Consider the following 23116-nt stretch of genomic DNA (forward strand, 5'->3'; position numbering starts at 1 on the left):
AAATGTAGATGTCAAAATATGATCACTTGAGGATTAATTTTATAATTTTTTTGGTCAATTTCGTTGTTTTTATTTGTTTCCTTGTATTGTTGTTGTTGTTTTTTTTTTTTTTCCAAGCAGGGTTTCTCTGTGTAGCCTTGGCTTTCATGGACTCAATTTGTAAACCAGCCTGGCCTCAAACTCACAGAACTCCACCTGCAGCTGCCTCCTGAGTGCTGGGATTACAGGCATGAGCCACCGCTCGCAGTTGACTTTGTTGCTTTTAAAAGTTGAGTGATAATTTAGGGGTAGTGTGTGGTATTGACACTCAGCATTCTCTCTGTGCCTGGATGGAGATTACAGTGATGGCCATAGTGGTGAGAGAGGCAAGGGGGTCCCACAGGCATGGCCTGAGAAGTAGCCACTTCACTCAAGTATTCCCAGAAAGTAGAGATGCTTTGTCAACAGAGGGAGAGGGGAAGGGAGGGAGGGAAGGAGGGAGGGAGGGGGAGAGAGAAAGGGGAGGGGAAGGGAGGAGATCAACATAGACCAAGCTGGTCTCGAACTCACAAGGTCCTCCTGCCACTGCCTCCCAAGTGCTGGATTAAAGGTGAGCTCCACCACACCTCGCTGCGCATTCAGGTTTTGAGGTTGGTAGCTAATAGGACTTTGAGGAAGTGATTGGTTTACGATGGGTCTAACTTGCATGGATTAATCTATCAAAGGAGTCACAGCCATTGGCATTATTGGGAAGTAATGGACAGACACATGGAATTGGAGTGTATTTGGAGGAACAAGGCCACTTTGTCTTTTCTTCCTTTCTCTCACTATCTGCTTCCCAGTTGCCACAGTGTAGGCAAACTTGGCTCTGACACAGGCTTCCCACCACAGTGGTCTACCTCACTACAGACCCAGAAACAACAGACCATAGACTGACACTTATGAAGTCATGAGCCCTAATAAATCTTTTTTCCTTTAAACAATTTCTCAAGTATTTGTCACAGCCAAAAAAAAAAGCTAACCCACTGTGTGATCAGAAGTTAAAATGAAGTATTTCAGCTGACTTTTAAATTGAATACAGGAGTATATCTGTGCTAGTCAAAACCTACTCCTTCCACTTCCAAGCTGCATGCAAGACTGGCACAGCTATGTTTGTGGCACGTTCTCCTACAACGGTTCGGCTGAGCCAAGATTGGGAGAAACAAGGATTGTTACCAGCTACCATCCCAAGGAAGATTCAGGTTTAGGTATAAACCACACTACAGCCATTTACTGACAACATGCTGTTTGCTAAGGCATTTGTTCATTCTTTTTAAAAAAGAACTTTATATATATATGTGTGTGTGTGTGTGTGTGTGTCTGTGTGTGTTTATACATATATACATATATGTAATGTGTGTGTGCCTGTGTGTGTTTATACATATATACATATATGTAATGTGTGTGTGCATGTGTATGTATGCATGTTATGTCATAGCATGCTTGTGGTGGTCAAAAAAGAACTTGCAGAAGTTGGTGGTTTAGCCTTCTACTATGAGAGTCCTAGGGAATCAAACAAAGGTCATCAGTCTTGGCAGCAAGCACCTTTATCCTCTGAGCCCCCTCACTGGCCCTTCACCTATCCTTTCTGAGCTCTTTCTCATCTACATCCACGGCATGCTGTTAGTAATACCGAGGTCTCAGAATTTCTGGAAGATTAAATGTGAGTAGGCATAGTAATATTTGGCACTTAGTAGGTGCTCCTTCATCCATTACCCTGACATAGGCACATACCCAATAAGCAGATCTCACTTCTGAAGGAAATTTATCTGGCACTCAATTTAGCCCTTCCACACAGACATATTTTGAATCCTAAGTGAAAGACCCCAGGATTGCTATTTATTTTAGACAACAAACACCTGTCATTGCTCAAATTAGAAACACTTGTAGAACCACGCTGCAAAATATTTATAAATTCACAAATGTGTTTTAATTGCTGCTAAGTAAAATGAATTCAGCTGTAGTTTTTCACTTTGTGAGGAATACGCCTTCATTGCTTTTCCCCATCCTAATTATAGCTGTTGAATATTGAACTCATGCAGCCAACTGCACGGTGCTCGTGCTAAAGGGAACTCTGAGAGCTACAAGGGGTGGAAGCGGGCTTTGGAGGGAGATGGCTTAGGGAGAATGAAGGCACTCTGAATTTCAAGGGAAAGTTAGGCCAAGTGCATATCTTGCCGCCCTTACCCACAGTGGGGAATTCTTTTACCTAATGTGCTCGCTACGTTTTCCTTCTGATTTGATAGCATAAGTCTGAAGGTTCCTCTGGTTACTCTCAGTTTTGTTTCTTGCTAGATTCCACGGGAAATTAGCAGCAATTTTATCTAACAGTGTGAGTAATGCCAGTGAACTTCCACTGCCTATGACTTTGTTTGAATTACATCTTTGACCCGATTTCCCAGCAGAGTTTTAAACATTAAGGTGTCTAAGTGTGAGCTGCCTCCAATTTAGCATAATTTCTTCGTGGGAGATCTATAAAGCTGGAGCACTCAGCCTAAATCTAATCTGTGTATATGTTTTGATTGCTGCCTCAACCCTTCAAGTAGATGTTCTGTGTTCTTTTCTTTTTAAACATGGAAGTGATTTTAAATGTTTTTTTTTTTTAATGCTTCCATACTAATAAATATGGGGTGATGTCTCACGGTGGCTTCATTTCCCTGATAATTAGCAGTAGAAGCTGAGAGTCTTTTGTTTGTTTACCTGTTACCATTTGTACAAGGGATTAGTGTCTTTGTGAGAGGCCCCAGGGAGGGCTGGCACCCTTATTTGGCCACAGAAGGCTGTAGTACAATGCCAGCAGTCTGTCTTGGGGAAGCAGGCTCTCACCTGAACTTGAATCCAACTGACTCTCTGATCTTAGACTTCCAACCTCAGGATCTGTTAAAAAAAAAAAAAAAAAAAGCCTGCTGTTTGTAAGCCATTTTGTCATAAGTACTCCGTTACAGTGGTTCAAACTGAATTAAGTGGTCACTGGAGTTCTTCGCAGAGTCTAGACTATGACAGCCGTAAACATAGAAATTGAATAGGTGTGTTGCTGCATGCCTCTAACCCCAGCACGGAGGAGGCAGAGGCAGAAGGATAATGAATTTAATTAAGATCAGTCAGGGATACATAGCAACATTCTGACTCAAAAACAAAACAAAAACAAAACAAAACAAAAAACCAAAATAAGATTTAACTGAAAAGAATATCTTCAAATGCAGCTCTTGGTGGGCCAACTACGAAACAACAACAACAAAAATAACTTGGAAGATTTTTGTTTCCTTGTCACTGAAGATAGAATAAACTAATACAAAAAGAGACACTGGAAATACATGCAAGTCATGTGCGCAAAGTGGATCCTGTCTGTCATTCCAGCACTAGAGAAACGGAGGGAGGTGCATCAAGAGTTTAAAGTCACCCTTGGCTACATCTCAAGGGAATTCAAGGTATGCCAGGACAATATGAGACCCTGTCTACACATACACACATACAAACATACATACATACATACATACATACATACACACACATACACACATACAGACAACGCACACCAATAACAGCCCTGTATCTGTAAGCTAGTCTGTATCCTTAGTGTCCCGAAGATTGAAAGAAGAGAAGTTGTTTCAGAAATGTGAAAAAGCTATAAAAACTAGAAATAATGCAGAAACCTTGACTAGATCCTGAGCATAGACAAAACTTTAAAGTAATCACTGGGGTTGTTGTGCCAGGAACAGGCCAGTTGACTATTAACGAAGGAAGGGTCAGGGAGGGTCACTGACCCCTCAGCACAGACTCTGGCTGCTCCTCCATGCCAGATGTACTCAATGCTGCCTTACTTGTACATGGCTTCTGTGGACTCGGGAGGTATGGGAGTGTATGGGCTATGGAAGATTAGCAGAATGGGCATCATCTACGTGGCCGTGGGGACGCCATCATCACTCTGGGTGCAGACTTTGCAGTGAGGTTTCTTTGGGATCACCCACGTTCTATATGTATGCCTAATAAGCTCACTGGCTCCTTAGGGTGGGCTTTTGTGGAGGTGTGCTTTTTCTTGTTTGTCAGTAGGACCTGCTCTGGTGGGGGGGGGGGGAGGTAAGAGCATAGAGATTTGCATACCCCATGAGGAAGGAATTCTTCAAACAGGACAATTGGGAACTTGTAAATATGGACTTAATATTGCACAATGTTACTGACTTGTTACTGCGTCACTGAAGTGATCGTGAACACAGGAGAATGTTCTTGTTCTGAGGAAATGCAAGCATTTTTTTTTTTTTAAAGAAAAAAAACCACTTTTTAAAAGTGGATATTATGGTTTGCAAATGGTTAAATGGGGAAAGAAAGGAGAACCAATGTGGCCAAATGGTAATGACTGAAGAATTGAACAAAAGTGTGTACAAGTGTTTATTTTGTTATTTCGATTTGTCTGAGGTTTTTAGAATGAAAAACGGAGAAAATAAATGACAGGGCACAGGGAGCCTTCTGGGGGAGTTTGTCATGATCTGTATTCAAATGTGAGTGATAGTGACAAGGGGTCTTCAAGTCGCAATACTTCAGTCATGCTATGTATACTGTCCTGTGCATGTGCTATTTGTCAATCCGAATGTTTTAAAATCATGCCATACAGTTGAGAAAGAAATAGTCTGGGGTGATTTATTGTTATGCGCAGCAGGCACATATGCCAGATTTTAGTGGTTGTGGAATACAAGGATTTTCTTTTTCACCAAGACGGGGTTTCTCTGTGTAGCCCTAGCAGTCCTGGACTCGCTTAGTAGACCAGGCTGGAGTACAAGGGTTTTTACCAGTTACCCAGACAGTGGTTTTCTTTCTTTTGTCGTGCACATTGGATTCCAAATTCCACATTCAGAATGTGATGGGAAACTGAAGGTGAGAGGAACAGAGAGATGAGGAAGGCTGATCTTGGGGGGCGTGGTGAGGACTTTTTTTTTTTTTTTTTTTTTTTTTTTAGAAACCGTCTAAAACTGGGTTTGGAGGTTAATATTGGTTTAGGCAGAGACCAGAAAGACAGTGGTCAGAAACCTTAAGCATCATTGTCTTGCTGAGAAATCTGTCTAGGAAAACTTTGGTTTCTTTTACTTTAGCACAAGCTTTATTGTTTTTGTTTTCTTGTTTGTTTTGTTTATTTGTTTGGTTGGTTTGGTTTGGTTTCTCGAGACAGGGTTTCTCTGTGTAGTCTTGGCTGTCCTGGGCTCGCTTTGTAGCCCAAGTTGGCCTCGAACTCACAGCGATCCACCTGCCTCTGCCTCCCAAGTTCTCGGATTAAAGGCGTTGCCACCACACCTGGTGCTTTATTGTATTCTTGCTGCTTTTTCCAGATGCCTCCTGGAATGATGATTCTTATTTATTTATTTATTTATTTTTCATTAGCACTAAAACCCTCTGTCTCTAAACCGTGTCTAAAGGGGACTACCAGCTCTCACCACTAGTATTATAGAGAAGAGGATGAAGACCGATTTTATCACTCGTTCTTAAAAGTAGCAGACCATAAGAGCCTAGAGAAGTCCTGTGTGCCAAGACCATGTAGCTGCCCGCGAGGGACCACGAGGCTACCTGAGCCCTCCAAATCGGCTTCTGTGATAGCCGTGATTGTTTCCATCTTCCAGCTGACAATTTTCCGCTTAGTTTAGCAAGAGTAAAGCCCGAGCTGGGACTTAAATTCAAGGTGGGGGCTTGTTCCTCGGGTTCGAGCTCTTGCGGTAGTTTTCACCGCTGTAGCTTTCAGCAGCACCAGCCAACTGGAGTTCTTTCGCTCACAAGATGGGCCTTCCAAATGATCGCTATCAAAAATCTAGAGATCTGGTGTCTGTTTTTGATGCCTCTAATAAGGGAGATGAAATACTGGAGAGCTGAATTTTAGAGTCAAGATTGTGTAAGTGGGCTTTTCAAGGTGCCCAGTGCAGGCTCTCCACCCAGGTCAAGCCTTTCCACGCAGCTCCTGTCGCCTTTCCAGATCCTCAGAATGAAGACAGAAAGCGATACCTTTTAGGGGAACCGGGGACGTAGCTCAGTTGGTAGAGTGCCTGCCGGGTATGCACAACCCCTGGGTTCAGCCTCAGCACCTTCTACAAGCATGTGCAGTGGTTGCATGATGTAATCCTAGCACTTGGGAAATAGGGGCAAGAACATCAAAAGTTCAAGGGCACCCTGAGCTATATAGTGTGTTCAGGGCCAGCCTGGGCTACGTGAGACTTTGTCTCAACAGGGCAATACAAGTAAACAAGAAAAAAAGAAAAGAAAGAGAAATACTGACAAAGAAAGAAAGAAAGAAAGGGAGAGAGAGAGAGAGAGAGAGAGAGAGAGAGAGAATGTGTGTGAAAGAGAGACAGAAAGGGAGGGCGAAGGACATAATGGTGCTTTTCATGAGGTAAAATGTATCTGGCACAGTGACTTTTTTAAACCTTAAATTTCATACTTATGTCACTACATTAATGCAGTAGTTTGGTTTCTTTCCTAAATTATTTTCCTCTTATTCAAGTCAATTAACTTTACTAAAATAGAACAAACATAGTATACGGATCTAGACTGTTTTGGAAACACCTCTCTTGCCCCATTTTAAAGCGGTTTTTATAAAACTGTGCAACAAAGGCTGAGTTCTCTTTCTTTTTAAGAAACTGGCCAACACAGCAAATAAACCTCGATAAATGAACTTATCCAGGGTCAGATGTCTTTCGGTACAAAAAAAAAAAAAAAAAAAAAAAAAAAAAAAAAAAAAAAAAAAAATCACATGGACAATTATGCACTCTTCCTGCTTTGTGTAAACTGCAAATCAGCATCAATCATGCTGTCTTGATTTGGTCTCGGGTCCTAGTGATGTGACTGGCAAAGCTTACACGGGCTTCAGTACGGCTAACAGCAATCACCGGTGGACAAAAACCAGCCAGTCTTTTGATGGAGGGCATCTGAGAGCACTTGGTAAAACCAGGCGGTCCTCAGCTCATGTTGGGCTTTTCTTTCCGGCACAGAGGGCCTCTGCCTTCATTCAGTGACATTATCCATGGACCAGGGGTCTGCAGTACACAAAACAGATATGTTTTCCTTATAGGTCTGGCCAGCAAGTCTTGTCTTTCATTACAAAGACAAGTTTATTGATACTGAGACAAGCCAAGTTCCTGGTTCTACTTGTGTTTGAATTCCTGGGCTGCAGCTGAGGCTGTCTGCACGGATGAAGGGAACCACCAACTGGCTGCTTGCTCAGATATGATGCAAAGAGTGAGAACTTCCTTTTGAATAACCCAGGCAGAACAAATAGAAGGCCTTTCAGCTTTTGCAAAAGTGGTTTTTCTAATCATGGGGGTTGTGGGGGGAGGAATGGATACTCAGCCATCAGCCACCCCAAATAAAAACCAAACAAAGAAACAACAGTGGCTTACAGCTTCGAAATACTGGCATGCTTTTATGGAACAACCGGGGTCTCTCTCTCTCTCTCTCTCTCTCTCTCTCTCTCTCTCTCTCTCTCTCTCTCTCTCTTTCTCTCTCTCTCTCTCTCTCTCTCTCTCTCTCTCTCTCTCTCTCTCTTCTCTCTCTCTCTCTCTCTCTATCTATCTCTGTCTCTCTCTCTGTCTCTCTCTCTCTCTCTCTGAATCCTCCACTCTCCACCCACCTTCCAGCTAGGGTTATAGGTGTTTGCAGGATGCCCACATTGTTATGCTGTTGCTAGGATCTGAACTCTGATCCCTCATGAACTTTTTGACCACGTGAGCCTTCTTGAAGGCTGCCTTTGCGTGCGTCTGTTGGAGGACACCTTTATTAACCATGGATGGGGACGCCGAACAAGACGCTTCTTTCTCCTGTACGCAATTGTATCCTTCTCCTCAGCACTTCCCAGGCCTCCCAGGAGCTCCTTGAACAGGGTGTGTCTTCTCCCCACTGAAAACTCTTTGCATAGGTGACTATAGTTCCCTCTCAGCTTGGCAAAAGCGTGGGTGGAAAGGGAAAGGTGAATAGTAAAAAGTACTCTGTAAGTACTGAATTCTCTTTCTGAACGGCTATGGCAATGCAGTGGTAGCTCACAGCAGAAACCACTAAAATTCACCCTAAATGTAATCAAAACCATGGGCTGTGCATGAGCTTCTTCCCTCCAAGCAGCCATTCTTCAGCAAGAATGCTCAGTGCAGCCACATAAAGAAAAACAACCTTTACTCTGGTGGGAACGTTGTCACAGTGACCAGTAGGGAAGTGGATAAAGATGGAGTCCAGAAGGCAGGCATTAAGATAGACCAGACTGAACCTTACAAACAAACAGGGGCCAATATCCCCCCACCCTCGCCCCTCGCCCAGACTGCTGCAGCCTGTGTGATGTAGCACAGGCCACCTGAGTGTTCATGAGGTTATACGAGGGCAGTGGAGGGGAAGGGAAGGGATGCGTTCCACAGCCTCCAAGAGCTAAGCATGGAGTTTAGAAGTCATTTTATGGTTGCGAAACTATGCAGAGACCCGGGGATCCAGGGCACTGGGTGGGAGGATGGGACCATGAAACTGTCTTAAAATGTTGTTAATCATGGAACTGTTGACTGGTGACTTGCAGAGCTCGAAGGCTCCTGCTGCTGGGAGACACACTGCTGATGACCCAGTAGGTGCATTAGAACTTTACACAGACAAGAAGCCTAAGTAGGTCCATAACCTGAGACACAAAGATTGGAAATATTTTTAAAAGTGCAATTACCTTAGCTTTCCTGAGGGGGATGCTTCATAATCTTTTTGTCACTGAGTTATAGAAACATATATAATTAAGTGAGACCAATGGGATTAAAAAAAAAAAAGTTGGAGGGGGGCAGGAGTTGGGATCATTCTAGGGAATTGTTCTGAACTTTTAAACTCAGATTCCGGCAGTGAAAGCATAGTGAGAAGCAATGCAATTTTCTTCAAGCTTTTATTTATTTATTTTTTTGTTGTTGTTTTTTTTTTCAATCTTGTAGGTACAATAGAGAAGATGGTAGCACTTAAAACAAGCAAACAAAGAAAGAAGATGCAGCCAATTAAAAGCGTACTCTCTGGCAAGTGGGAAAACTGCATAATTAGGACCAATGTGAGTGAGCACAGTCAGTGTGGTCTGGGTCATGGTGTTTTGTACATAAGCGCTACCCGGAATAGCTACCTGAGGTAGTAAGATGAGATGTGCGTGTGTGTGACGCTGTCTCTACTATGGTACCTTATTTTTATCTGACACCATTTTATTTTTAAAAGGGGGAGGACAGTGAGGCCTGCACCTCTACCTCCGAAATGAGATATTATTTAAGAAAGCCATCTTGGCATATTTCTTGCTGTGTATTAATATAATAAACTTTGGTTTATTGGATTTTAATGAATTATATGGGTCGAATAGTTCAGAAAATGTACAATTGCTGAATTACTGATCGATGAGGTCTTTGAGTGGGTGAGGTGGGTGCTTCCTGGACATACTGAAAAAGTAGCTTTAATACTATCTAGGTTTTTTTTAAGGGGCTGTTAAAAATTAAGTAGATATACCAAGATATGTCCCCTACTGTTTTTCTCCTCTGTTGTATTTCTGGTGACTCAGCCATAAAGGACTTGGGCTCAACCCAACCTCAAAAGAGAGTAAGACAGTGGAGAAGGGTAGAGAAGAAGTGACAAGATCCAGAGAGAGGGTCAATCATTTCCTGGCTGGTACCCCAGCATTCATTCTCCCTCCCTCCCTCCCTCCCTCCCTCCCTCCCTCCCTCCGTCCCTCCCTCTCTTTCTTCCTCTCTCTCCCTTCCTTCCCATACCATCTATCTTGTGCCTTGGAAATTTCCAGAATAAATCCTTGCACTGAGATCGCCAGCTACACCCTGTCTTAGGATGTCTAGTGCTGTGATAAAACAGCTTGATGAAAAGCAACTAGGGGAGAAGTGGGTTTATTTTCACCTTATACTTCTATAGGAAATCAGGACAAGAACTTGAGGGAGAAACTGAAAAGGCCACAGAGAAATGCTTCTTACTGCCTTACCCCCAACCCTGGCTTGCTCAGCTGCTTTTTAATCTCATCTATGACTATCCTCTTAGGGGTGGCACCACCAACAGTGGGCTGGACCCTGCACATCAGTCACCAATCAAGAAATGGCTCCTAAGCTTGTGCACAGACCAATCCGGTGAAGGCATTTTCTCAGCTGAGTTTCCCTCTTCACAAATGAGTGCAGCTCATGCCTGGTTGGCGTAAAACTAGCCAGCATCTACCCTCTTCTTACCAGTGTTAATGAGCACAGAAACTTCAGCTCAAGAATTAGATAGGCAGATGCAAGCTTGACTTCCGTCTTAGCTACGCGTGTGCCCCTACTTCATATAGGTTTCCAACACACGCTCTCATACACAGTGTTTGTTATAAATCTCCTGTAGGCAGGCAGGCCTAGGTATGTCCTACGATTTGTAGATGTATTGCCTTGCTGAGATCATCCAGACCTCCTCTTTAAAGAGTAACACACACTCCTGAGTCAACAATCAACATGGCTGATACCTAACAAAGAGGTGGGGGCGTTGCTCCAATCTTGGCAGTCTCCATCAGCAAAGTAGAATGCAACATGGGCTAGTTTGATGCGTCTGCACGGGAATCGTGCCTCCACTGAGGCAGGAACTACTGAGAATGAAAGAAGAAGAAAGATGCTGAGGGAGCAAGTGTCATCTTCCTGTGTACTTTGTAGTAAAAAGTATGAAGTAGAGACCGGAAAAGAAAGGATGAACAAAACCCATATATTATTTAGGTGAGAGAAGGAGCGATGCCATTGTACATCAACTAGAATGAGTCAAGAAAGATGCTGGAAATAATAGACACTGTGGAGGTTTTTAAAAACCAAAGTTCTCACACCTTCCTATTGGGAATAGGATAGCTACTCTCAAAGACTGTTTTGCAGTTTCTTAAAAGCTTTGTCTCATGACTTGACACCTATTGATAGGTATTTAGCCAAGATGAATGAAAATATATTTTCATATATAAACCTGTAAGTCAGTGCATATATGTTATATATATAAATTACCCAAATCTGGAAAAAAGTGAAACCTCTTTCAATGGCTAAATGAGAGAACAAACCACAGTCCATCAAAAAAGTATGAAATTACCCAACAATGAAAATGATAGGGGGAGCCAGGCATAGTGGCACATGCCTGTGATCTCAGCACTCAGGAGGCAGAGACAGGAGGATCTTTGTGAGTTCGAGGCCAGCCTGGTCTACAAAGCAAGTCCAGGACAGCCAGGGCTACACAAAGAAACCCTGTCTTGAAACAAAACAAAACAAAAATGATGAGGGGACTGATACATGGAAGGATGAAGCTGGATCCGAAAAATATTGTGCTGAAAGAAAGAAAGCAGCTTGCAAGGTTAGTTATTGTTTGCTTCAGTCTAAATAAAACATGCGAGGAGATGAAACTCTAGCCATGGAGGACAGATGAGGTGTAGCCAGAAGTCAGAAGTAGAGCCAGGCATGGGTTATGAAGATAGAGCATGAAGGATGCTTGGGGACGGCAGGTCTGTTCTTCTAGCCTGTTTTCCATTGTAGTGTTTACTGAATCTATGCATGCATTCAGTTGGGCCGTACATGAATAAACTGGAATTATATTTTTACTGTATATAATACATTTTTGAAAAGTAAGAATTATGGGTAGGAAAGACTATTTCACAGAAGTTACTCTTTCTAGTTTTTAAGTCATTAATTAATTTATTTATTTTGGTTTTTCAAGATAGGGTTTCTTTTGTAGTCCTGGCTGTCCCAGACTCACTTTGTAGAGCAGGCTGGCCTTGACCTCACAGCAATCTGCCTGCCTCTGCCTCCAGAGTGCTGGGATTAAAGACATGTGTCACCCCACCTGACTTTAAAAAAAATTATTTCATTTTTATTTTATGTGCATGGGCATTTAGCCTGTATGTATGCCTATGTACCATGTGTGTGCCTCATGCGTTCAGAGGCTCAGAAGAGGGTGTCAGGTCCTTGGGAACTGGAATTACAGATAGCTGTGAGTCACCATGTGGGTGCTAGGAACTGAACCCAAGTCCTGCCCCAAAGCATCAAGCGTCTTAACTGCTGAACCATCTCTCTAACTCTACATCATTCCTTTAAAATTTCACACACACACACACACACACACACACACACACACACACACACACACACACAGTTTTAAAAAGAGGCAAACAGCAAAGTATGCATAATGGTCTTGAAGGGGTTTTTATTTTTCTTGTGATTTCTTGAAAGAAGGGCTTTGTGTGTAGCCCTGGCTGGACTGGAATATTCTGCATAGTCTAAACTGGTCTCAGACTCTCTTGTTGGGCGCAGACTGGCCTAAGAATCAGGATCCTCCTCCAATGATGGGATTATAGGTGTGAACATCCAAGCTTATCTCCAAAGGGAGTTCTTCCTAGTCATTTAAGGAATGTATCAGTTTGTTTTTTTTTTTTTCCAAATTCAAATGAAACTAATTTTCTTATATTCAAAGTGGAAAATTATATGAAGAATTGTGTCTCTACCTGAGAGGAGCTACAGAAACGTAATGCGTTTCTAGTGTGTGTTTGGTTAAACAAAGTCTTGACTAAAATGTGAGCCCATAAAAAAATATTTCCTGAGGAAAGTTTAAAGTTTAAATCAACATATTATCTTTGGACATGATATTTGCTAATGAGAAGCCTGTGGCTGAAGTCAGGAAGTTCTCTTTCCCGATTTTACGGCTTTGAAGGCAGAAGTCAGAGACAAAGGCCACAGCAAAGCAGAGAAAAAGGTCTTTTGTTTTGTTTCTTCTTCTGGCTTTGGATTCTCATGCCTGCCAGCCCCCAAACTTATGGGCTTAATCAGCAGTCGGGAGATGCAACTTTGCTGCTAACATGGCGCCGTGTGGCTTCATGGAGTTCTGTGTTTCAGACTCTCATCTGCTCATAAGGACTCTCTCTTATCATATCTGCCCAGAATCATTCTTTTGAACTGGGCCCTATTTTGTTTGTTTGTTTTGTTTTTGGGGTTTAGTTTGGTTTGGTTCTTTGAAACAGGGGCCTACATATCCCAGGCTGGCCTCAAACTTCCTATGTAGTCAAAGTTGCCTTCACATATGTCATTCTGTCTCTACATTCTGCGTGCTAATTACAGGCCAGTACCATTACTCCTGGATTTCCACCCCCCCAAAGTTTTTTTAAAATAATTGTTTCTTTTTTTTTGTTTACTTAGCAAGCCATTCTGTCCTGCAGAAAAATCTGTTTAAAGTTCTAATGGCTGTACCTCAAATATTCTAAAATTTATGTTCTGTCTGCTCATACAGGATCTGTCAATTCAAAGAGTTATTACTGTGAAAAACACACAACACAGCAAAGCCATCTGGTGAAGAATATAAGGTTCTAGAACATGACAACACAAATTATAACCCATGGCTCAGCAGCCTGATTTTGTAAATAAAGTTTTATTGTAACACATCCATGCCCCTTTGTTTCTGTGTTGCTCTTGTAAATCTTCAGGCCAATGCAACAGAGTGATCTTGTTTTCTGTCAGCCACTGTGTGTAGACACATAACCACAAGTATTCAATTTCTGTTTCTTTGCTGAGAAAACATGCCAGCCCTTGGTAAGAGTATAAGCACCAGTCAGGGCTGCAGTGTTGAAAGAACAAACACTATCTTAACCCCTGAGCTTGGGTTGTATTGAAATGAAATCTCAGTTCATCCAGGCAGAGGAACCCTTGGGAAGTAGGAAGCAGAATTTGAAGTTAAGCACTGGGCGCAATCCACTGGGATGCTGCTTCCCCGAAGTGGAGGCGTGGAAGAGCCGGGGCTGACACTCCATGATGAAACCCACGTGTAATATTTCACAGCCGTTAAACATCAAAGCCCTCTGCTCTTCCACACCTTGTTGAAGGGGCAAGAAAAACATAACCACAGAAACAGGCCCTTGGGTAATAAGGCCAGCCTGCCGGGTGACATTGGATCTGGGTAAGGCATACCATTAAGGGGGAAAAAAAAAAAAAAAACCTAAATCCCAGCATAGCTTAAAAAAAAAAAAATCGTCTCAGAGGAAGGCACGACCTAGAGACTATTGACAAAGGAGCTGTGACACTCAGAGGTTCCTCAGAGCAGTGAAGACTTCAGCATTTTCCAGTTGAGCTGATTTGTATAAAAACTAGCAAGGAAAAACAACGCAGCTGTACTGCCACTCTCTAGTTGCGAATATGAACGAGTGACACTGACTTAATATCCATCTCCACGGCCTTCGGGACCTCTCCTGATTGCTGTCAGAGAGACACAGTCTGTGGCGCTGTTTCTCTAATGCTTCTCAGCTCCCCCTGGTTTGTTTATGGAGTCTGTACATTAATCCTGGGTGTAGCTGTCCTGGAAGGTACAATATCCACTGCTAATTTTTTGTAGTGTGACCTGTAAGGCAGGACTTGCCTCTGGTTGCCTTGCGGTACTGGAGTGGTTAGTGTCAGCGCCTGGGCCCTGGCAGCCCTTACAAGCCTGGCTCAGCCACCTTGTTAAACAAGTGCTAGAGAGAGGCACAGAAAGGAGATTTATTCCATGTCCTCCTATTAGGAAGAGGAACAAAGAGGTCCAGTCCTTTCCCTACCATGCCTGTCTTCAGCATCCTGAAATGAGATTCGGGTCCACATATAGAACCAGAGGTATGTATAACTAAGCCGTCCCAGTGAAGCTGTGGTCCACCCATCACCACTGTCTGTGTTCTAGTCTATCCTGCAAAGGGGACTGACAAGTTGTCAGAACTGCATGTAATCTCTCCTTGGAGACAAGCTTCCTCTCTGGCTAGCATGAGGCTTCAGCTTTCCCCTTATCCCAGCATGGAGACTCTAGGGAAATTCCAATTCCTTGGGAACTATTATGTCAAAAGTCTGATTGCTGAAGGGAGGGGGCACAAATGTCTCTTTAGACGACCTCCCTTCCTGTCTCTACTTGGAGACATTGCTGTCTACAGGAGAAGGTCTGTCGATGTATCCTTGTCCATGCAGCTGGCATAGCTGTGCCAGGCTAGGATCCTAGGCCAACTCCACACTGTGCTAGTGGCATTCCTGTTCTCTCTCCCTGCTCTCCTTTCATCTTGCTGTTCTGTGACTCATATTCAGAGGGATATTCTTGTGGTGAGGTCACTCCTACGGTTAGTCCAGGTGCTGTGAGGCTTTTTTTTTTTTTTTTCCTTTTGAGATAGCGTCTTTCTATATAGCGTTGGCTGTGTAGACCAGGCTGGCCTCGAACTCAGATTCACAGAGATCAATCAACCTGCCTCTGCCTCTTGAGTACTGGTATGAAAGGCATACAACACCATGCCTTGAGTCAAATTCTTAATGCAGAATGAATGAATGAATGAATGAATGAATGAATGTAATCTAGGAGTCCCTCGTGGGATGGAGCACAGTCTTATTTTCTCCCAGCAGAACTCCTCTGTGCCGGTGCCAACTAGAAGTAATTAGATCCATGGCAGGAAAGAGCCAATCGGCTCTCATACTAAAGTGAGCTTCAAATGCCACAGGGTTCTTTGAGGGAGGTGATGCTATGCAGGCCTTTAACAACCACATTTTAGCCTCATAGTCTCTTCCCAGAAGCCTAACTGAAGTAACAATAATGCCAATGAATTCTACAAAATAGAGGCAGGAAAAGCCTACTTTTGAAAGTCATCAAAACTGAGGACTATCCAAAATGCAGTCCCAGAAAAGTCTATAGTAAAATTATCCTGACATTTGACATTATAAAAATACCAATTTCTTTCATGTTCCTCAACAACCAGGCAGGAATCTATGAAATAGAAAGTTTAATACTAAAAAGATTACATGGCAGGACTATCTAAACACTATTCACAAGTCTACATCTGAGTGTGTTTTTTAGAAACGTGGATATAGCCAATCCTGTAAGATGAACTCGACTCTTTCCAATCAGCCTTTAGTTGGCTATAAATGCTGTTCTCCAGCACTTCTTCAATGTTTATACTGACAACAGAGTATTTTAAATTGAAGCCCAATGACATATATCAACAAATGCCTAGCTCTTAGAAAATACCTCCAACAACTAATTTTCAGATTTCAATTGATTGGTGTTCTATAGAGAGCCAGTAGGGGCTCATCTACACAGAAAGATTGCCTGGGGGGGGTAGATTAAAAAATGGCAGTTTTCTGGAGAGCCACCTTCTAGGATGGACAAGGATCTGGGCTGAGCCAAAGGTTCAGCTGCTGTCTGGTTAACATGACAGTCTGTTTGCTTGCTTGCTTTCTATTCTTAGGAGCCAGTGTTTATATATATATATATATATTTATTTATTTATTATTATTTTTTTTAATCTCTTTAAAGCAAAGACACTGAGATGCCAATTTAAGATTGGGTCTATGTCAAAAGAAAGCCATGGATTTAAGATCTGGTGACCACAGCCTCAGAATCATTTCCTGAAAGTTCATCTGCTCTAATGGTGTCTACATATATAAGGGTCATAGAAATTAAATCTTTGGATATCTGTTTGATGGAGTTTTATATTAGATACTTTTCTCATTGCTATGACAAAATACCTGACAAAAGCAAGTTTAAAAAAAGAAGGGCTTATTTTGGCTCACAGTTTGAGGAAATGGTCCATCAAGTCAAGGGAGTAATGGTGGTCAGGGCTTGAGGTGCTAATCACATCACAATCATACCCAGGAATCCGAAAGAGACAGGTGTTGATGCTCAGACCACTTTCTTCTTTTTCGTTCAGTCCAGGATCCCAGCCCATGGAATGTGTCACCCATATCTAAGGTTGCCTTTCCATTTCAATTAGCCTAATCTTGGAAATCCCTTAGAGACAAGCCTATAGACATGTCCCTTGGTGATTCTAGACCCTGTCAAGATGACAATCAATATTAACTGCCACAATTAGTAATTTGGTAGACAGAAATGTGATCAGTCTTTCATCCAAAATGTCTGTAATCACAATAATACCCAAAGTTATAGTGTTTATTTGAAGCCCTCCTCATCTACTAAAGAACAGTTTTCTGGGCAGCTAGTCTGGCTACCCTGCTCTGACTCAGTGTCTCATTTTTTCACTGTGTTGATTCTTCTTCTTATCCCCAGCTCACCCTCTTCCTCTTGCCTTTCTGTCTCCCCGACTCCTGCAGCCTACCTCTCCTCCTTTTGCCTTGGCTGTCACTCTTCCGTAGCTCTGTGTCTGAAACTAGGTCATGAGCCTGTCAAGATGTCAGCTTCAAATTTAGTTCTCAAGTCTCTGTCTTAAAGCAACTTTGTACTTGGAGGACAATTTGCTCTTCTCCCGTGCTTAGATGGAGCAATTTGAATGCTCTTTATAGTGTACATGAGTTTTTTCTTTGTATGTATCTTCTTAAATGGTTTCTTACAAGCTGTTCTGCATCAGTATTCACACATGACAGGATTCAGGTTAGCTTTAGAACCTTAAGGTCTTCATAAATTGAAAAGGGGGTCGGTAGGGAAAGCACCTTGCAAAAGAAATATGTCGTTAATTTTTGTCACTACATTTAGAAAATAGTTCCAGTCACCAAACACAACCGACTTTTTACAAATGTAATTATGGCTATGCCTCACTGAGGGAAAGTTTTAAATATTAAAAATAAAATGAGCCACAGAAAACTCAAATACCCTCCCCTAGGAACAAATAGTAAAATCTGGTATTCATTAAAATACTTGAATGCTAATGGAAGAGAAAAATGTAAGCCCTGTGTGTCTATTTCTTTGGACCAAGACAGTGTGGTTTCTCAGTTTTCTCAAGTCCTGGCCAACTTAGGATCTGGTGAGACTCTTTGGAGACAGGAAATGTGAGGTTGATGTAAAATACAAGTGAGTGAAATGGTTTGGGGCTGCCGTGTGCTGTACTTTGTCTTGGATTTCCTATGCAGGAGCATTTTCAGACATGAGAAGCCCACTCCTCTTCTCCTGGCCAGCCTCTGTGGCTATGGACACGGAAGGAAAGGGCCTTGAAGAAGCAGAACAGTGAATTTTGAGGTTATGGACAGTGAAGAGACTGTGGAAATCAACGGCACCATGAAAGATGACCTCCTCCTGTTCCCTGGGTCTCCACACACCTGCCTTCCTGCATCTACCTCCAGGTAGATCAGTTGGCAGAACAGGACTGACCTCGGGATTTTCTTTATTTCAGTTGGTCATATTATTCACATTCTACCCATGAGAGTCATTTCAGTAGGAGATTTCCTTACCTCTTTTAACCTCATTTTATTTTTGTTAGTTTTGGTTCAACTCCAGAAAGGTTAAAACAAAACAAAACTGTCAGCTACCAACTCTTTAGAGAAAAATTAGCCTATTGTCTTCCCCTTAATTCCTAGGTAGCACCCCTGTACAAAGGAAATAAGACTTCTCGTTGCTGAAGGCGGTGGCGTTTCATTATGAGTACTTAGGGGCAGAAGGAGCAGGAAGGATGCAAAGGAAGTTTATGAGTAACAGAATCTGAGGCTGGAGTTAGATTTCTTGTTCTGCTGAGCAGAGATGTGGAACTATAGCAAGAAGCCAGGTGGGAGACTGTCAGGGTTAATACTGGCTTGTTTCACATTTGCCCCTGGTCATGAAAGACAGGAAAGCTCTGGGCCCTGTGGCATCCAGGAAAATAACTGCAGCAGCTATAGGAGAAGGAGGCAGCAGCCAGTTTTCTGACTTCTCAATTAGCTGAAAGGCAATGATAACTTCATTATGCTTTAATTGAAACATTTCTTGCCAGTTCTCCACTTTTTTCCAACTGACGTTATGACTATGACAAAGTCTGGCATGGTGTAGACTAAATCTTTAGCACCGTGTTTAGCACCAGTATGCATTTTAGAGAAGCCACATGTGACAGAGTGAACAAATTCAACTAATTCATTTTTAAAATAGGTAACATAAAAAGACAATAGTCACATTTGACTCTTATAGAAACAGAAAAAAAAATTGTAGGTTGTTAATATAAAACATTGGGCCAAAAGTATACTTATATTTTCCATTACTTTTTTCTTTTTTACTAAATACATAATAATTACAGTTCAATGTCAGCAAATAGGGTAGTGTCATTTTTAATGGCTGAAAATCATTCTAAGCTATAAGGTCACATATCTCAATAATCAATTATTTATATATCCTTAGGCTATTTCTAGTTTTTTTTTTTTTTTTTTAAACACCATTCTGTGGACTGGAGCACTGGCTTGGCAGGTAACATGCTTATTGCACAAGCTTGCTGGCCTGAGTTTGATCCTCAGACCACACATAAAAATCTGGATGTTGTGGCATACGTCTGTAATCGCAGAACTCCTACAAGACAGGAGGCAGAGACAAGAAAATCAAGAGGAAGCTCCAGAGCCAGCTAGCCTGAAACATCAGGCAATCGCAGAGATCCTACCTCAAAACAAGGCAGAAGGTGAGGCCTGACTCCTAAACATATCCTCTGATCTCCATACATACACTGTGGTGCACACATGCTTAACACACACACACACACACACACACACACACACACACACACACACACACAAAACAAATACATACCATCATACACAGTGATATAATAAGCTTCTGGTGAGCTGTATTTTATCCTAAAATCTTAGGAATGGGAAAGAACTTTCTGAGCACTGTACCAAAGGTCAAATTAAAAAAATTATAAATAATTTCTATTAGATAGAAAGTCATGGCACATACAAAAAAAGAGAGAGATAAATACAATCTTATCTGGAATTTTTAAAGATAAATGACACAGTTTGCTAAATACACAGAAATGTTTCCCTACCCTTTACTATAAAGGGCACTCAAAATTAATTTTAAATGATAGTATTTTAATGTAAACTCAGAGCTAAGCTTGACCCAAGCAGGTCACACAATATAAAAAAGTTTTTATTAGTGGCATATATTTGTTGGCAAAGATCAGGTATGTGTCATAGTCATGTGTGAGTGTTAAGGTCATTAACGGAGAGAGGAAATGAGGTGGGGGGGGTCTTAACATGTGAGCTTCTTTTCTTTCCCCATGTCTTGGATATGGTTGCAACTAGTGTCATCTTTAAATAACATGAACAATCAGCATCAATCCAAAATAATTACACTGTATCTTTTTTGGGGGGAGCTTCAGGCTCATATACACTTGTGTCTTTCTATTTCACTCCTTAACAAATAGCTAAAAACTCATGTACTCAAATAACTCTTAATTTTTTCTCTTAGCTCTGGTCTTTTCTCAGACCTTGATTAGCTCAGAATTTATATCTTAGAGTGGAATTGTCCTGGCAATGTTCTGTGTCCTTCCCATAGCCAGTACCCCCTCAAAAACAATCAGCATCAATTCCAAACATCCCCTCAGTTCATCTAGTTTTCCCCACTCATGAAGACCACATGAGTTCACATTGCCTTTCCTGAGTCACAGGAGTATGTCCTGTTTGGTACTTTCATCTCCTCTTTGGCCACCAGCAGTCAGAAGATGAGGTTTAAGATGCAAATAGATGATGCTCTAAGCTTCTTCATCACTTGAAACTCTTCAATGGCTTTTCATTACTCTTTATTAAATTCAAACATTTGGTGCCTGGAGGAGCGCATAGCAAGCACTAATAAATATGCACTGAGAAGATCATTATCAAGCCTTTGGTGCTGTGCCACTGCCTACCACACGAACTTCACCTTGCGCTTGTTCTCAGCCTCATTTCCACCCCCCCACCTCCACCCCCACCCTCTCTCTTCTTCCATCTTCTCCCAGGGTCCTGGAGAATGCCATGTTCTTGCTGGGTCAGGATACATGTACCGCCTCTTCTGATTCCTTGCAGAGGTCCTAATGTCACTGCTCCCAGGGCTCAGGATGCAACATACAGCCGTTTCTTTCTCCGTGCGAACCCCCATCTCTTGCTAGTCGAAAGAAGATTGACCCCGTGGTTTTCACCCTGTGGATTTTATTCTTATCTCCCAACAAATAGCTCATATTATTATTTACATCACTTGTTGGAGCTTACGTTTCCAAATCTGGTTGTGAAATAATGTGGCCGCAAGCTTGATAGAGCAGCAACAGTGGTGCTATTTGGCTCCTGGCAATTCTTTTCTAGTTTCCTTTTTTTTTTTCTTTTTTTAAAAATTTTATTATTTTATTCATATTACATCTCAATTGTTTAGCCCTTCCCCTGTTTCCTCCCATTCCTCCCTCCCTTCCACTTCCCCCCTTCTCCCCTCCCCTATGTCTGTGATTGAGGGAGACCTCCTCCCCCTATATATGCTCTTAGAATATCGAGTCTCTTCTTGGTAACTTACTATCCTTCCTCCGAGTGCCACCAGGTCTCCCCATCCAGGGGACATGGTCAGAAAAGGGGCACCGGAGTTCGTGTGAGAGTCAGATCTCACTCTCCACTCAACGGTGGAGAATATCCTATTCATCGGCTAGGTCTTGGTAGGGGTTTGAAGCTTACTGCCTATATTCTCCTTGGCTGGTGCCTTAGTTTGAGGAGGACCCAAGGACCCAGATCTGCCTGTCATAAAGTTCTTCTTGTAGGTTTCCAGGACCCTGTGGGTCCTACTATTTCCCCATTCTTCCACGCTACTGTCGCCTAAAATCTCAATAGGATGTCCTCTCTTCTGACCCACTTTCTTGATAAGTAAAGTTTTTCATGGTACGTATCTCTTGGACTGTTTTGATATAAGTGAGTATATACCGTTTGTCTCTTTTTGCTTCTGGGTGAACTCACTCATTATGATAATTTCTAGATCAATCCATTTGTCCACAAATTTCGGGAATTCCTTGTTTTTAATAGCTGAGTAGTAACTCTTCTAGTTTCTTAACCACTGAGCCATCCATCTACTCTCTCTTCTAGTTTGTTTGTTTTTGTTGTTGTTGTTTTTATAGTAGTTCAAATCATAAGTCACAAAAGAAAGAGCAAAGGACAAAAATCATACCAGTCAATTACTAGTAATACATCTGGAAAACTCTTTCTATGCTGGGTATTCTGCCTTGAAAGAGATAACGGCACATCTGTGTGGGATTAGGAGTACCTGATGCTTCAGGTCCTAAGACCTCATGACAATGGCATCTCATTTAGATGTGAGAAAAGTGGGGGCTCAAAGAAGTTACTGGAATGTCAGAGTTTAGACCCAAAGCTAGGCCCATCTGACCACATAACCACCCTCTGTTCCCATCTGACTACGTAGCATTACCCTATTTGTTAAGCTGCTTTATAGTCTTTCTGGGCCTGAACTTGACCTCAGATGCTGCCCAGTTGGAGCAGGACTTACTGTCATTGTTCCCTACTGCTGAGCTGGAATGAGATGTAAACACAGATATTTCAGGGAGAGAAGGAATAAAAATGGAGCCATTATCCTCCATCATCTGGAAATTGTCCATAATTAAGACGACCCTCCCCCTCTCCACTTGTTTTCCAGTTGGCTTCACAGAGATTGAGAATCATGAATATGAAGTGTCCCTGTACATACGATAAGCCCCAGAGTCCCCCTGTCCATCAGGATCCTGGATGGCTGATGGCTGCTTGGCAGGCCTCCACCCTCCGCGTTCCCTTCATCCATTGTCTCTATTTGCTCACTCTACAGCGGGACTCTCCCAGAGGGAAACTGGCTTTTAGTAGCTTCCATATCATATACCATCCTAATCCACCTTGAAACAGGGTGATTGCCTAGTGAGCTGCCTGGACTGAGGGTGTGGGATCTCCTGCCTGGCCCTGCACTGCACGCTGCTGCTGGTGCTTGGCCAGCGCTGCACATACAGCAGGATTCCTCCTCGGAGTTCCCAGAGGCCACTGCAGGCCTGCTCTGTCTTTCATCTGAGTCCTTCTACCATTGGCTAATCTCAAACATGTTCCAGAGACTTGGGAAAGAACAAGTACACTCCTCACTCCCTGGCTCTCCAGTGCTGTGTTGTGCTATCTGTGGGTCTCATTTGATCCCTTTGGTCAAGCCCTCAAGGGAAGGATGTATCTCCTAGTGTTCTCATCCTGCTTCCTATGTTTCCGGCTCAAGCCCTGGTTAGCTTTTGAAATGAGAATAAGCAGATCGCTTTCTCCCCTGGTTTGTCATTTCTAAGGCAGAGGATACTTCCGCTCTTGGTTTGTCAGTGCGGGAATGGCGTGTGTGGTAACTGTCTAGCATCCCCGTGCCTGCCTCCTCAGTCTGCTCATAGACAGATGAGCTGTAATACATAGGCTAGCCTGGATTTATTCCTCACTAGTGACCAGGCAATTGA

The sequence above is a fragment of the Acomys russatus genome, chromosome 12 (assembly GCF_903995435.1).
Source record: "Acomys russatus chromosome 12, mAcoRus1.1, whole genome shotgun sequence".
NCBI classification, from domain to species: Eukaryota; Metazoa; Chordata; class Mammalia; order Rodentia; family Muridae; genus Acomys; species Acomys russatus.